General features: G+C 33.6%; 1 protein-coding gene and 1 pseudogene across 2 annotated transcripts in view; both read left to right on the top strand.

Annotated features, from left to right (window-relative positions):
* Positions 1–17709, top strand: part of ARHGAP6 (Rho GTPase activating protein 6) — a 583013-nt gene that overhangs the window by 284643 nt on the left and 280661 nt on the right. The gene's annotated exons all lie outside the window — the stretch shown is intronic.
* Positions 15290–17709, top strand: part of LOC141559624 (eukaryotic translation initiation factor 2 subunit 3, X-linked pseudogene) — a 103538-nt pseudogene continuing 101118 nt past the window's right edge.

Consider the following 17709-nt stretch of genomic DNA (forward strand, 5'->3'; position numbering starts at 1 on the left):
CCACTGCAAACAGGGCTGCTACAAACATTTTTGCATATGTGGGTCCTTTTCTCTTTTTTATGATCTCTTTGGGATGCAGACCCAGTGGTGACATTGCTGGATCAAAGAGCATGTACAGTTTATTAACCCTTTGGAGCCCATAACTTTGAAATAAAATTAAAAAAAAAGAAAATGAATGATAGAAAAAAAGCATATAAACATATAACCTAGATGTATAGATGTAGACCTAGGAATCTATTTCAAATTTCCTTAAAGTGTCTTGACCAGTTTAAGTATTAGTCCTTCAACTATTGAATGAGCCTGGTTCTTCATTTAATTTTTTCCAACCTCTATTAAGGGCTTGCTATGTTTGTAGCACTATGACTATCAGTAACTAAGTGTTTAAGAGAATCTGAGTGTTATCACAGTGAAAAATGTCAAGAGGAAACAAAAAAAAGGTTGCAAGTTACAAATCTTAATCCTGATAAACTATTAAATTTCAAAGAAAGGCTGAATACAGGAGGTACAGTTTAAGTTCTGAAGTTTTCTAAATTATTCATCTCAATTGTGATAATGAAGTGGAACTGTGTAATTCCCAACTGACAGAAGAAACTTCCAACTCAGAACAAATGATTTGGCCAGTGCTGAAAAGGGACTCATCTCAAAGATTACATTAAACTGGCCTCCAGATCTCTTCTCAGATTCTGACTCCCTCAAAATATAAACAGTATATTAAAAACCCTGAGTTCCTGCCAAGATCATGCAGCATATGCCTTATTTCATTACAATATATGGAGTTTATATTGGTGCCACACATTTGAAATCACTGCAGTAAACTCTTAGATTAATATTAGAATATCATCATCACTACTTTTGTTTTAAAATAGATCTTCCGAGTGCTTTATGAATATTATTTTTCTATATTCCCCAAGATATAGGCTCATATTATTTATTCTACTTTGACAAGAAGGTTAAATGATTTCCCCCTTTCAGATGTATCTCTGATAGAACCAAGATTATGTTTCTAGAAAACAGAGAACTTCAGAAATGAAAGGGATATCAGATCATCAGATTCAATCCCTCTTATTTTCTATTTTAGAATAATAGAATTTAATGAGGAAGTCACTTACCCTGAGTCATACAAATAATAATTGACACAGATGCAAGAAGAACCCAGCTGTCTAGGTGAGGTATCTTCCGAATGAGATCTAAACTTCTTTGGATGGGTTCTTGACCAAACTGACCTTTAAAATGAATTCTGAATTTCTATTATCTTATAATGTTTGTGGAAAATCTATTTTTATTTATACAAACATTATTAAGCAAGTTTGTTTTCTAATCAGTTTTCCAACATAGAGTCTTATCCAACTGATTTTTTTTTTCAAAATTTATCAATACTTTTATTTTTCAGGTAACAGTTTTTTTTTTAAACAAATTAACCTGTAATTTCTACCACTCCCAATTCATCAAATTTTAAACCCTCCAAATATATCTTCTAATATGCAGCCACATAGTTTGGTACAGCAATGTGTTAGCTATGCCTGCATTTCTGTATTTTAAGTGTATCACTTCTCCATTAGAAGGTGAATGGCATGTTTTATCTCCATTTATCATTATTTTGATCAAAGTTCAAAAACCTGGTTGTTTTTTGTTTGTTTGTTTGTTTGTTTGTCTTTCTCTATAATGTTATTATCATTGTATAATTTGTTCTCTTTATTCTGCTTACTTAGCTTGGCATCAGTTCAGAGAAGCTTTCCCCGTTTCCTCTGAAATTGTCTATTTCATTATTTCCTATGGCACAATAATATTTCAATTTACTCACAGAATACAATTTTTTAGTTATTTTTCAATAAGAAAATGGCTGTTTCATTTCCATGTTCTGGCTACTACGTAAAGCAGATCATACACACATACATGAAAATGTGTATATATATATATATATACATATATGTGTGTGTGTGTGTGTGTGTGTGTGTGTGTGTGTGTGTGTATGTGAATGAAAGAAGTCAGTCAATAAGAGTTACTTTTTTTTTTGCACCCAGCTATTTGACGCCATGTTCCAGGTGAAAGACTAAAATGTGTGCACTACAAAGGACCTTCTGTTTATGTATCAGAATGACTTTGGAAAGACTGCTGGGTTGATGACTCTCAAGTATGGTGTTACTTGGTTGGAAAATTATATATGATTTCCTCAGTGTTAATCTAAATAATCAATAAAGTGTTAACCAATCTTCCATTAGGCTTACAGAGGCAGCATGTGAGTCTGTGTGAGCTTTTCACATTACTGAAGAGCCCCAAATATCACATGGGATATTCACCAAACAGCATTTTCCAGATTGTGACTTCCTTTGCTCCTGTCCTTACTTCCTCTTTTTCTGTTTCTGTTTCCCCAGATCCATGTTTCTAACTATAGCCTGGTAAACTGATTTTAGCCTTTTCATATGCTGGTTAACCTTAGCTTAGTTCTTCAGCAACACAGGGATGCAACTTTTTCTCCTTAATCATGAAATTTTATTTATCCAGAATATAAGGAGATAAGTTATTTGAAGCAAATTAATATTCTAATTAACCACATATACCTGATGAAGACAAACAATTTTAAAAATTGACATAAAATCCACTCACAAGTTTAAATCTACTGAAAACAATTTGGTCTTTGCCAATTCAAAAGTCTAGAACATCTCAAGATTTATCTATTTATAAATGAGTAAGACTCAGGGCAACACATTTATCATTGCATCTGAAACCATCTAGTTATCATTGTATTACACTGTTGATTTCAAAGATGTAGGAGACTGGGATTAATCTTTTTCAAATATCTATCTATGTTGCATTAAATATTTTTGGTTTTCCTTTAGAATAAGCTAAAAAATGCAATAGGTTTCTGGTCAAACAGGAGCTTATCACATCTTCTTAATTAAGGGTGCCCCCACTGTTTAACTATTTGTTCATAACTCCTATAAATTTCTTGATTTACTCATACCTTTGAGCATTTTCCAAAGTGGGTCCTTATGATTCTTTCTTTTTCTACTATACCTTGAAACCATCTGTCTCTTTGCCAAGACTTTACTCTCTACCTATTCTAAAGTTCAACTAATTTTAGCAAGGTTATCAGAGACTATTAAAACTTTCTAAAATATTTTTACAAAAGGTAAGTCTGATAAGCATAGAAGTACAGTAATGTCTCATTTATATGTTATTGTCAGAGGATGAGATTCTTATTATATGAAAGTTAATTTTCTAGGAAATTAAAACTTTTAAGCTTTGAGGACTTAAACTTTAAAAACTATTTTTAAATTTTTAAAAAATATTTTCTGCCAAATTGGGAATCTTTCCAAAACATCTTATATTTTATAGGCATCTTAAACAATGCTTATAGAATACAATTTAAACTTTTTTTTGAATATGTAGCTTTCATTCTGAGGCACTTAGGTGATTCATCTGAACTTGGAACTAGGAAGATATATATTCATGAGTTCAAATACAGCCTCTTCCTAGCTAGGTGCTCCTGAGCAAGTCATTTTAATGTATTTGCCTCACTTTCTTCATCTGTCAAATGAGTTAGACAAGGAAGTGACAAGCTATTCCAGTATCTTTGCCAAAAAAAACTCCATGTCAGATCAGATAAGATTGAGGAGCAACTACAAAAGTTCTCATTCTGAACATCACTTTTCATCTCATTCTATGATACATTTATGTTCTTGTGATAGGGAAAAAAAGGAAACATGGTGAAATAGTTTTTCCTCTCTGAAATGATACAATATTGAAATTTTTGTTAACTTCTATGTCTGATTTCTAATATTTTTTTTCTATTTCTTTCTTTAGTATTTGTCATTTCTAATTGCTGCCGATATACCTGTTTTTAGTTTTTAAAGTAAATGGATAATTTATTATATCCTTTCTTCTTTGGTCTTGGAAAATGGTAACATCTCCCATCAAAATTGTGTCTAAAATAAGAATAATCAAGTTTTACTGGAGAATATAAAACATGGTCCCATGAAACAGGAGTTTAGATTTTTGAATAGACAAATTTATTGAGTCTTACCTTATTCACTTGTTAGAAGTTATTTGCTTAAAAAAGTAATAGAGGGTAGGCAAATAGAAAAATAAGAAAAATGGCTTCCAGGAGTGTCTTTTCCCTTAATGTAAAAGCTTTCCATAGTGTCTCCTTCCTTTAAAGTATTTGCAATTATATTTTGTAATTAAGTTTGAGTTCCTTTTGGAAGAATTTTTGTGATATAATACAAAATTCTCAGAAAGGTTACATTATAGTTGTCTTTTTGAGATAGGAACTTCAGAAAGTTGGGTCTGTATATGCTTGAAATTTTGTTTAGAATATGAGAAAATTAGGGGCTGATGTGACCCAGACCAAATTTAAGAATTTATAAGGCATACTGAGATTTTCTTCTCTTGTCCAAATCTCTCCTTCCCACCTTTTTTTTAAAGCAAAGTAATTCTTCTAGTTAGTCTTATTCCTGTATATACTGTACTCTAAAGATTTGAATCTGTTTTGTCAAAACTTATTAAGATAAAATTAATACAATATCTTATCATCCATTATAATTTTATCTTTGAGTCTTACTTATGACTCAAAAATGGTAATATGGTGAACCATCTCCACACTGATAAATTGTACAAAAAACATTAGACTAATTTGTTATTCCAAATATAGAAAGTTAGTGCTGAGAGCTCCTTGACTTTCATTTACTTAAAAGGCATCTCATAGAAATTAGAGTGTAAATGTTGAAACCAAAAATAGTCAACTTTTTGTTCTCTTTGGATAATGAATACAGTTTCTGATGCCTCTTTTTTCTTTTTCTAAATCACAGTTAGAATGTCCATCAAACTGGATTCCCAAAATACAATCTGGGGACTGTCACTTTGGGGGAAATTTTTCTAAACAAAAACTTTTTTTTTTCTTTTTTAACAAAAACCTTTTTTGAATGACTCTCCAACATACTTTTGCAGCTAAGACATGCAGTAAAGATATTCTTTACCTCTCCAGATAAAACAAAGGGAAATTCTTTTAAAAATTCAATAATTTTGAAAGAACCTCTAGTCTATGTTGCCCTAGGTTCCTGGTGCCAGAGCTTGTCCCTGGATGCAGGCATAATCCCTAGAAATTGCTTTGGGCTCTCATTTATCCTGGTCATGTTAAATAGACTGATAATGTAATAATAGTCTAGTAACAGAATGGAATGTTTAATTTGTTCAAAGAACTTGAACATGTTAACACATAACATCATTTTTATAAATATTTACACACATGGCTTCAAATAGTCTCTTGTAGTAATGATGTCACATTGCTAGTCAGGTCAGGAGAAAGGATCATTATCCTTTATCTCCAAAGGAGTCTGCCCTCTATGAATTCTGGTCCCCAAGTCAAGGAGTAGTCATTTTCTCAGGCTAAGACTAAGGGTGAAGACTTTGTACCACAGTTGGGGCTCTTCACCCTTAGTGCCAATTGAAAGGATTACCATACTAGAATTTAGATTCAGTCTTTTATGACAACATTAAAATTGATTAATGACATGTTTTGATATTGCTTATTGTTTTTAAAAATTATTTTTAACATTAAAAAGTTGAGTGTCAAACAAGTTCAATAACTATATAATTTCATGCCCAATTATGAAATACCATAGGTCTTCTTTCTCTCTGCACGGTCTTACATTCTGACCTAATTAATTCCTGTGGGTACAATTGTCATCTCTGGGCAGATAAATTCTAGATCTGTAGACCTAGTTCTTTCTCTCTTAAAATCTAATCCTGCTTCATTAAATTCTTATTTGGCATTTTGGATTGGGTGTCCCATAGAAACCCCCAACTATTTCAAAAAGAGAACTCATCTTTCCCTTAAGTCCACTGTTTTCTATTTCGGTCAAGGATACTTCTATTTCCCTGTAACATCATCTCCTCACTCATATTGAGTGTGACCCCACATAGCCAGTCTTTTGTCATGTGTCCTCATTTTTATCTTCAAAACTTCACCTACACATTTCTTCTTCTGTCCATTCACATAGCCACTATAATTATTTGCCCGGACTGTTGCAATAGCTTTCTGGTTAATGTTCCTTAATCAGCTCTCTTTCTACTCTAATTCATCTTCCACATAGCTGACAAATTAATTTTTCTAAAAAGCAGAACTGATCCTATTTTCTGCCCCTAAACAATAAATTCTAGTGGGTCCCTATTACCTTCAAGATCAATACAAATGGTTTTGGAATTTAAAATTTTTCATGGTCCCTGGAAAACTTTTCCAGTACTTGTATTCATTAGTCCCATGCATTTTCTGGTTTACTCCTACTGACCTGCTGGTCATTCTTCACATGCGACATTCCATCTATCATTTCTTTTCTTTTCTTTTTTTCTCTGAGGCTAGGGTTAAGTGACTTGCCCAGGGTCACACAGCTAGGAAGTGTTAAGTGTCTGAGACCAGATTTGAACTCAGGTCCTCCTGAATTCAGGGCTGATGCTCTATCCACTGCGCCATCTAGCTGCCCCCCATCTATCATTTCTATATGTCTAAAATGAGCTCTTTCCTCATCTGTGCCTCTTGGAATTGCTAGTTTCTTTCAAAATGCAGTTAAAATACCACTTTCTACTTGAAACCTTTCTTGATTTCTTCACCTGCTAGTGCCTTCCTCCTCAAACTACTATCAGTTAGTCAATAAGCATGTATTTAGTCTATACCATGCACCAGGCATAGCACTAATCTTGCAAAATACATAGAAAGAAAAAAAAAAAATATGCTCTCTTCCCTCAAGGATGGGACATTCTAATACAAGAGATAAATGTGCAAAGAACTGTACAAAAAAGAAATTTAGGTTTACATGGAATATAATTACAGAGATAAGGCTTGAATAGTGATAACCAAAAAAGGTTTCCCATAGAAAATAAGATTTGAGGAAGACAGGGAAGTCAGAAGTAGAGGTGATAAGAAAAAGAATTCCAAATAGAGGAGACAGTGAGTGAAAAGGCAAGGAGGAGGATAGGAATAATGTGTAAGGAACAACAGGAAGGCCAATGTAGCTGTATGTGTAGAATAAAATGTAAGAACAATGGAAAGGTAGGAAGGGGTCAGCTTGGAAGGACTTTAAATGCCAGAGATATTGGAGATAATAGATAGAGATTGGAGGTAATAGGGATAGATTGGAAGTAATTGGGAGCCCCTTGAATTTTCTGAGTAGGAGGGTAGTCAGACCTGCTCTTTAAAAAAATTCCTTTGTAAGCTGAGTGAAGGGATGGATTGCATTCAAAGACAGGAGGCCTTCTAATTATGAGGCTACTGTAGTAGCCTAGCTCTGAGATCATAAAGATCATTCTAGAGTAGTGGGTATTTGAGTGAAGAGAAAGGAATATATATGTATATAGATATAGATATCTATACACAAGAGATGATGTGTATATATGTATTATGTATATGTATATATTTATATATGCACATCTCTACTATAAATATATCATATTCACTTATTTTTAATAACATTTTATTTTTTCCAATTTACATGTTAGAAAAACTTTAAACATTTGGAGTTTCTTTAAGTTTTCAATTCTAAATTCTATCCCTCTCTTCCTCTTTCCCTCCCCCACCAAGCAATCTAATATAGGTTACACATGTGTAATCATATAAAACATTTCTATTTTGTTTATTTTGTACAAGAAGACTTGGACAAAAAAGTAAGGAAGAAAGAAGTAAAGAATCAAAGAAAAGAACAAAGGAAAGAAAGAAAGGGAAAAACAGCATGTGTCAATTTTTATTCAGACAGTATAAGTTCCTCATCTGGAGTCAAATAGCATGCTTCACCTTGAGTCCTTTGGTATTGTCTTGGGTCACTATCATATTCACTTATATAATATATGCATACATATATGTAGATATATGTATGTGGGGAGTACACTGAAATCAACTCAAGAAAGCCAATTGTTAAGTTTTCAGTGTGAACTTTTATACCTCTGCAATCAGCAAATACTACAAATCAGAAACCAATTTATTGTTTTGTTGACTATATAGATTTTTTTTCTGAAAGTGATGTAAAGAAAGCATTAATAATGAAGATTCATCTTTTTGAGAATCTGTTGCTAAATATTTACCAGAATACCCTGTATGTATATATCTCTGCACTTTTCCTTCTCAATAAGAATTTAAGTTCTTTTAGGGTAGGGCCTATTTCACTGTTGCTTTTATTTTCCCATTATTTAACATGATTTTTGTTGTTGTTTATTCATTTCGGTCATGTCTAACTCTTCATAAGCCCATTTGGGCTTTTTTTTTTGGCAAAGACACTAAAGTGCTTTTGCCATTTCCTTTCTCCAGATCATTTTACAAATGAGAAACTGAGGTAAACAGGATTAAGTGACACTGAAATTGAAATCAGGAATTAGAATCTACAATAGTTTGGTTTCCAGTTTTATTGATCTTTCATTCTGGCAAACTCATGAAAAATGAGAACTGGAGTGATCAGGGCGTAGATTACCTGACAACAAAGAAAGCCCAAAAGATTTTCTTGCTAAATGTATAAATAAAAAAGTATGCCTGATGCCATTGCTCAGAATGCCCTCCATCCATGGGTGCTCTAGAGTAGAGAACCCGTCTTTCAGGAACCAGAGAAAAATGGAGCTTTTAGTTGCCTAGAAAAGTCAGTCAAGCTGGAAATTTTCTCTCACTCATGGTTTTCTAGAAATAAAATATTAATGAACAGAAAAAAAAATAAGAACTGTAATTATTGGGGGATTGAGAATAAACAGCAAAGGTGCCTATATTATGTTATAGACAAAAAAACCTAATTAAGCCTGACATACATCCTTGCATACCCTTTCTATTCATTAGTCCTAAAGGGAGTGTCATTTCACAAAATTCTCTTGGAAAAAAAGCCAAAGAATCTTATCAAGATCCGCTGGCTCAAAAGAAAACTAAGAACTGTTTTTATTAGTGATGACTGCAGTGTAAAACCTTATCACTGGGACACAGTTAGAAAGACTTCCTGCCTTTACTTAACACCAAGCTTGATACTGAGAACTGGAGTGATGATTCTGTTAGCAAGTACCGTCTATCCTTTGTTGGCTATTTTAATTATCTCTTGGCATTTTGATGTGAATTATGGTTTGACCTTTTGAAAGTTTCATACTTCCTGCATAGTGAGCTAATAATAATAATAATACCATGAGCACCAACAACTATGATTTATACAATGCTTAAGGTTTGCAGAGTGCTCTACAAATTTCTCATTTCATCCTCACAATCACCTCGGGGGTAGATTATTATCTTCATTTTACTGATGAGGAAACTGAAACAAACTGGGTTAAAGTGACTTGCCCAAGATTACCATAGCTAAGTGTCTGAGGTAGAGTTCAAATTTTGTTCTTCCTAAATTCAAGTTTAGAGATTATAATGTTTTGAAGAAAATTTTGTTGGTCCATCCCTATCTTCTGAAAAAACTGTTTTTATTTGAACTCCCTATGCCATGCTGACTATAAGCCTCACCTTTGTTTTACTATACTATGCATTTTCTCTTAAAAACTGTCATTCATTCACAACAATTTTCTTAGAATCATAAGGTATATAAAACAATCTCAATAATTCTCAAATTCAGGAGAATCTTCTCTTTGACTAAATGCCATGAAATAATTGAAATTTATATGCATATAAATTGAATTTATATTCATATACCAGAGAGAGCAAGGAGACTCATTCCACACTATCTTATCATTTTATAGTTACACTATATATGTATATATTAACATTATATGTGAGTATTAACATACATATTCATGTAAAATGTAGAAGTGGTATAGGTGGAAAGATAGTTGGGTTTAGAGCCAAAGCTCATAGCCTCTTTTTGACATTTATGTTGCATAACTCTAGGTAAACCTTTTAATGCTGAATAATCCTGTTTGATTCTGGTAAGTCATTTAACGTGCAGTTCACTCACCCTACAGTGCCCTTTGGGTGACTCTAAATTTTAATTCTTTGTAGACTATAGTATTCTATGATTCTCATGTATATAGCTTCATTACAAGAATATTTATCTTTTAAAAACAAGCCTTTGTTTCAGGGAAAAGTTTGGTATCAAAATCACTGTGTAATTTCCATTTCCTATTCTATTAATATTATAATTTTATTTAAATAGGCAGGATTGGTGTACATTTTTCTTTTAATAGTTTGAAATTGATTTTGATTTTTTCTGAAACAAAAAGATAGATTGACTTCACATCGCTGATTTAGAAAGATTCCTAATTTGATAAGTAGACATTTCCTTTCTCTTAGAATATAATCCATTCCATTTTTTTTTTACCATAATATTAAATACTCATTAGGACCAGTGCTTCCTTGTGTCTTAAAGAAAGTATTTATGATATATATGTGTGAAACTTCTATATAGTGCATAAACCTTTGATCTTTTTTATTTCTTACTTTGGAAATTCCTCAAATTCACTAATCTCAAAATCATGCCCATCCTAGCAATACTGCATTGAGATTGGCCATGCAGAATCATTAAAAGACTGTCATAAATCATAAAAAGTCTTTCAATTTACAAATTCAGGCTAAGTTGATCTGCCCACGATCAGAGTAAATTAATGGCAAATCTGGAATGAGTCTCAAAGATTTTGACTCTTGTCCATGGATCATTTTACTAAACCTTTGTGGACTAAGCTGAGTGAAATTTTAAGATATAACATGAGTTACAATAACCATCTCCTAATTTCTTAGACCTGAGATCTGTTCTTGTAATAAAACTATGGGAATTTAAAACAAACTAGCAAAAGAAAACCCAACAGAGTGGAAACTCACATCTCAGAAACAATTATTATCTATTTGTTCATACATTTGAAAATTTAGAAAAAAAAAAATGACCTAATATTTCTTAACTAACATTTTTATTCTAGTTGAGAGACCAGAAATCTTTGTAAACCTAAGTTCAGTTTTAAAATCTAAGTGGAAATTAAATATGTTTTGACTCAGTTGGAGAGAAAATATTTTCAGGTTGGAAGATGGGTCTACACTGCACAATAACCTGGCTAATTTTATCAATATAGATGGCCAAACTAGCTAACATAAGCATCCACCTTCAACTCTTTCCAAGTAACTCTTTGAAATCTGAGTTATTTGCTTTGGTTCTGGTTATCCCTTATGCTAACTGGGAGAGAGCCAGATCTCCATTTTGCTGTGTAGAGACACCATCTAAAGCTGAACCACAGATCCAGATCGAAATATGAAGGCGGGGCTTGTACTTAAGAAATCTAAGCAAAGGTTTGTTATACGTGCAGTCAGCATGTGCCTGAAAGCCAAAGTGGTATTTGGAGTGTTTTGAATCTGCCTTCTGGTCCCAGCTCCCACAACTTAACAGCTGTATGTTATCCACTAAATGACTTCATCTCACTCAGCCTCAGTTGCTTCATGTGTAAATTAATGATACTAATATTTGTTCTACTCATCTAGCAGGGTGGTCTTGAGGAAAGTGCTTTGTAAATCATAAACTGCATGCTATGTAAATGAAAATTTGCCCAGTGCATGCAGATACTTCATTCTTCCATGGATTTATCTTGAAATCAAAATAGCACACGACCAGTTCATTATTTATCTGAGAAAACATTGCATCTCTCTCTACTATGCAACCTTATACTTCTATACTTAATAACTTTTAGAGCACTGTTATTTTCACTATTCTATCTAAAGTAGGTTCTGAACATTTGGCACATATTAGTTGGTCCCAAACATCGGCTGTTCCAGATTTTTAACTTTAGTGACATACAATGCTACCTCAAATACTCCCATAAAGGAAAGAATTTAAAGAGTCTTAAGGGATTGACCATTGAAAAGCCACCTTTTGATCTTTACATCCTTTTATACATGCTGCTGATAGCACACGCACAGAAATTACAGAGCATTTTGCACACTCCCAGTACATCTCTTGTTTTGCCAAGTGATGTAGTCAGGCTTCAAGCCCTGCCCTAAATTCTATAATGCTTGCCACCCCCACTATTTCTTTTGGCAGACTTTTCTACATTCCTGTGACTCTTTCAAAGAAGAATCCTTAACTTCATTCCTTCTACAATGGGATTTCAGTTTATTCCTCTTTCCTTCAGGGCAGATGGTCTTGCTTCAGGCTTTCAGGTCCCTTGAAAAAAATTTTTACCTTAGTATATCTTGTAATGAGGATATATACATAATATTAATACATAATATATATGTCTATATATTTAGACATGCATTATTTACTCATCAGGAAGTTTTTTTTTTTTTCCTTAAAATTGAGAGTAACACAGGATAACTTTTTTCTTTCCCTTATGCAATGAGGTGAATTAGCCACTTTCATTACCATTGAAAGAAACTCTAGGGTATCACTGAACTGGGAACCAAAAATATATCCCTAAGGGTATGTTGTCCTGACCAAAAAGAGGAAATTCCACTTCAAAGTAGAAAGTGGGTCAGCACTACAAAAAGAACCCCAACTGAAAGCTTACTTTAAAAAAAATGTCATGAAGGTTATATGAAGTTTTAAATTTGGTCACACATAATCTGTCCTTTCTTTTTTCCATGATTAGGTTACTTCTATAGGGTTGTTCCCTAGGTCTGGTATATTAGGAACACAGAAAAAATATTGTATATTATTTGATAATTTTCATAGAAATGTTAGACTTAGGGAGACTCTGCATTTCATGTTTACCACTTAAGTCATTGTGTGTGTGTGTGTGTGTGTGTGTGTGTGTGTGTGTGTGTGTGTGTGTGTGACAGACAGAGACAAAGACAGAAACAGGGAGAGAGAGAGAGAGAGAGAGAGAGAGAGAGCAAGAGCAAAAAAAGAGATAAAGAGATGTTTGAAGTAGGGAAAAATAGATTTGAAGACTGGCTTCTTTTAAGAACTAATGAAGCAAGATATATCTCATCAACATTCTTATGGATATTTTGTTATATTTGCTGTTTTCTAAAGAAAAAAAAGTTTTGTATATTTTGGGACCAGATAGTGGATGTGCTTGTTGTGCCTTCCCTCAGTTAAATAAAGAGACCTATGCTTATGTCAGCCCCCAGAAGTGACAGATGTGTAACTATTCTGGCAAAGGCCTTTTCTTTTTAAAGTGGAGAAGTGTTTGGATTGATAGGAGTAACCTAATTTCCAGTAGCTCTTTAAAATAAGCTTAATTCCTTGAAGGTTTTAAGGTGACCCTTTCAAAAACTTCAGTACAGGAAGTCATTCAAGAATTTTTCTTTGCTTAATTCACTATCCAAAGCTTGGTGGAAACCAAATATCTCTGAGATTTTTAAGTCAACAAATTACTCTATATTTGCATGAAGTAATTTGACCTATATTAACTTCTGATTATTTTTGGGGGGGAAAGGGTTAAGTTCTAATGTTATATTTGAGAAATTGCTATGTGATGTTTCACAGTAGGTTTTAAGAACATTTTTTTTTTTTTAAGTATAAAAAGAAAAAAAAAATTTAAGAGTTAAGAGATTTCTCTATTACCTGTTAGGATTACAAGGTGAGAACTCAGGTTGACTTGACAGTTCTCTGGCTCAGACCTGTAAAGGGAGTTTGCACCTTAGGAATCCTAGAAGGAGCAAGCTCATTGGTTGAAGTGGTTCTTCCCCGAAGCCCTTGTCCTTCCCCAGTCCAATCTGCTCTCCAGGCCCAATGTTGCCTCTTTTATCCTCCCAGAGAATAGGCGTGGCATAATGCAAGGGCTTCTGGGAAGAAGTACTCCAACCAATGAGCTTGCTCCTTCTAGGATTCCTAAGGTGTAACCTCCCTTTACAGGTCTGAGCCAGAGAACTGTCAAGTCAACCTGAGTTCTCACCTTGTAATTGTCCAGACAACCTGAGTTCTCACCTAGTAATCCTAACAATTACCTATTTCTCTATAATAGATTTTCTCTATTTGTTTATTATGTTTGGAGGGGAACCTTACAGAAACCAATACCCTAGTGTAGACCAAAAACTGAGCAAAGAAAGGCATATTAAAGAAGAATGCTGAGAAGAGAAAAATATTATTACTCTAAATTTTCTGATAACCTCAGTGTAGCAGAACTCATTCTTAATTTCAATAAACTGCAGTGCTTCCTTATTGCCTCAAGGAGATAATATAAAAGTGTTCTGTTTGGCATTCAAACTTAGTCCCCTTCTACCCTTCCATTCTTCTTATATCATAATCCCCAACACATACTCTTCTATCCAGTGACTCTGGCCTCCTGATTGTTCCATAAACAAAACACTCCACCTCTTGGTTTCTGATATTTTCTCTATTTACTATACCTAGAATGCTCTTTCTCCTCATTTTGGCTTCCTGGCTTTCATTAAGTCCTATCTAAAACCCCATCTTCTACAGAAAGCTTTTCCCAATCCCTCTTAATTTTAGTTCCATCTCTTTTATACATTTCCTATTTATCTTGCATGTAACTTGGTTATAAATTTTCTCTGTGCTTCTTGTTTTCCCCATTAGATTGTGAACCCCATGAGAGAAAGGGCTGTCATTTGTCTCTTTTTGTATCCCTAATATTTAACACTGTGCCTGAAAAATTAGTAGGTGCTTTATAAATTCCTCTTGAATTTATTAAAATCATAGTCAGTTTTTGCTAGCTTTTATCTATTTGATTTTCCCTGGGAGATATATATCTGATACTGGAGTTCCTTAGGGCATGTTAAAAATTATCCTGCTTAAGATTAGCAACATAAAAACTAATTTATCCAGTTTTTCTTGTTGGCTTATTTTCCATCACAATTTCAGATACTCCCCCTTCCTCACCATTATTTTTCTCACAGTCTCCCATTTTTCTTTCCTTTTTCAATACCCAGGTCGGAGTGACCTTGTGGTTCCCTACATATTGACTTATTTTAAGAACATTTGTAAATATTTCGGTGCTTAAAGAATTTCTTTTCTTTTCTTTCTTTTTCTTTTTTTTTTTTTTTTTACCAGTTTGTTTAGTTTCCAGTGTCTTTACATCTCAGCATATTGTCTTAGGGAGTTTCTGTGGAAGAAAGATTCATCATACTGCATTTAATCAAAGTCGTAATAAGTTTTGTTTAGTTAAAAAAAATTTCTAGAAATCACTGGAATTAATTTCAATAGAATTACTTAGAAGACCTCATGGTCTCTCCAAGGTACTAGATGTTATCATTTTGATCTGAGAAGTATGCAGGTACACCATGATTTTGGCAAATCTGATATAGGAAAATTCAGGTTTATATATTAGTCAACTTGAAAGGTCATTATTATCTGTGGAAAAAGACATACTCTAGGTTTCTTTTCTATAGCAAACTTATTTAGGTCATTTCAAAATCTATTTGATCATTTAAAAATATTTTTCCTTCATTATGATGGAGACGGGAGGGGCTTATCCTGAGTTCCTGAACTCTCAGCTGGCAGAATACAAGCTTCAGAAGCTTGTATCACTAATACATAAATGCTTCATGTATGGCTATGATCCATCTGAGAGTACGTTTCACAAGGAACTAACTAAAACTATCAACAAACAAGTAGACTATCAGATTAATCTTTTGGCCATGACAACTCATTACTTGCTTCAGGTAATAGAAGGTTTTTGGAGGCAGATCCCCAAGAGATGAAAGAAATCCATGAAGTGAGACATGATAATCTGTAAGTATAATTATCCAGAGATGCCTCTATCACATAAAATAATGCAAACCTTCCCATGAACTATGTTACCTTATATTTCTTTTTCTTTCTCATAGTATTATCCCAAAGATCGAATCTAGCAAGCTGTGGTTAGCTCTACTGTTACATTTCTTGAGAGAAAATTCCTAAAAGTAGGGGTGGTTTCATTTTTATTAATTTTTGTTACATCCAGCACCTAACAAAGTGTCTAGTACTTAGTAGGCACTTAATAGATATTTGCTGAATGAGTAACTGGAGGAATACACAGTATAGTAAACTGATAGCTTGTGAAAGATGGGAAAGGAGTAAAGTCTCTTCCCCTCCTTCTTGCCTCTTTTGAAAAATATTCAGAAACCAGGCTAGGACTAAATGCACCACTAGGAACTTAATGGTCTTTATGGTTCACTGCAGTTGATAGCTCTCATTGTAACCTCCTTCTAACTAAAACACAGATTTATTTTAGAGACCATTTTCTCCTTAATTATTGCCTCCACTAAGAAAGTACCACAATCCCCTCTAACCAGCTGCTACCATATTACTTTCTTTTTCTTTAGTCAAGGTTTGGCTCTTCCTATATTTTGAGGTTACAGATAATTTGATAAATTTATTGTACTAATATTGGAATAAAAGGAAGATATAAGAACTCCTTAGAACTCTCTTTTGATTATGTAGGTATTCAGGCTTATTACAGTTATCTCTAACTTTTTGTGACCTCTTTTGGGGATTTTCTTTGCAAAGATATTACAGTAGTTTACCATTTCCTTCTCCAGCTCATTTTGTAGATGAGAAAATTAAGGTGAACTGGATTAAATAAATGACTTGCCCAGGGTCACACAGCTAGGAAGTATCTGAGGTCAGATTTGAACTCAGGGACATGAATCTTCTTGACTCCACATGCAGGACTTTATCCATTGTTCATGTAGTTCACATGTATATTACAGCAAAAAAAAAACCCCTGAAGACATTTTTTTCTCATATAAAACATCACCCTCTGGATTGAACCTTCCAAGACCATGCTTCCCTTTCCTTGGGGAAATTCAACTCTGAAACTTCCCTAGGCCTAAACTGTCCAGATTAGTGAGTGGGCCAGGGCAAACTCATTTAACTCCCTGTGTCTAACCAGTCCCAGATCTTGCTTCACCTTCCATTTAGTTATTTACTAAGAATGAGTAGAATGACTTATATGCTCACCTTATCATCTGCTCTGCTGTTGCCTCTCTTCTCCACAGGCAGAATCCTTGTGACTCCCCATTCCCAAACTCTATGATGGTGCCTATCACAGATCCTTGCACTCAGTCTTGCCTTAATGATTGGTTATCAAATTGAATTTGAGAGCCAGTGTAGTGCATATAGAAAAGCCTTGACCTTAGAATTAAAGAATCTAAGTTTGAGCTTTGATTATATATATATAAGACTTCTTAATTATATGGATAGGGATGGAACTGAACTTGGGATTTTATTGGTAAAGGAAAATATATTTTATGAGGAAACTCCTTCTATCAATACAGGTTGACGCTTTCTCTGAGTATTAGTTAATTGTTTAGAGCATTTCAAAGGTTAAGTGACTTCCTTATCAGTCTGTATCAGAAGTAGGGCATGAAATACGATTTTGCTGCCTCAATTATATCTTACTCCATGTCTTTAAAAAAAAAAAAAAAAAAAAAAGGTATAGACTGCCTGAGGAAGTAATTACTTTATTGTTACTAAAGGCAATTTGAGGGCTACTAAATGTTGCTTTTCAGGGATTCTGTAGAGGTTATTGAAATTAGTGGTCTACAAAATCCTTTTCCATATTTAAGATGTGAAATTTCTAATGACGAGGAAGCTAATAGTTTCTCATTTTTCCTGTGAATAAATTAAGCCAGAAAGAATTACTGACTAATGACAACTTGTTTGAACAGATATTTATTAAATTCCTACAATGTTTAAAGTAATATATATATTAATGAAACAACTTAAAATGACAGCCCCTAGCCTTGGGGAGCTTATAGTCTAGTTCAAATGATAAATTCAAAGAATGACTTAAGAGGTTCAGGTAAGGAGGGATTGCTTCTTGTCAGCAGGCAAAAAATCAGGGGAAACTTCATGGGGAAGGAGGCACCTCCACTGGGCCTTGAAGGAT

The sequence above is a fragment of the Sminthopsis crassicaudata genome, chromosome 3, assembly GCF_048593235.1.
Source record: "Sminthopsis crassicaudata isolate SCR6 chromosome 3, ASM4859323v1, whole genome shotgun sequence".
Taxonomy (NCBI): Eukaryota; Metazoa; Chordata; class Mammalia; order Dasyuromorphia; family Dasyuridae; genus Sminthopsis; species Sminthopsis crassicaudata.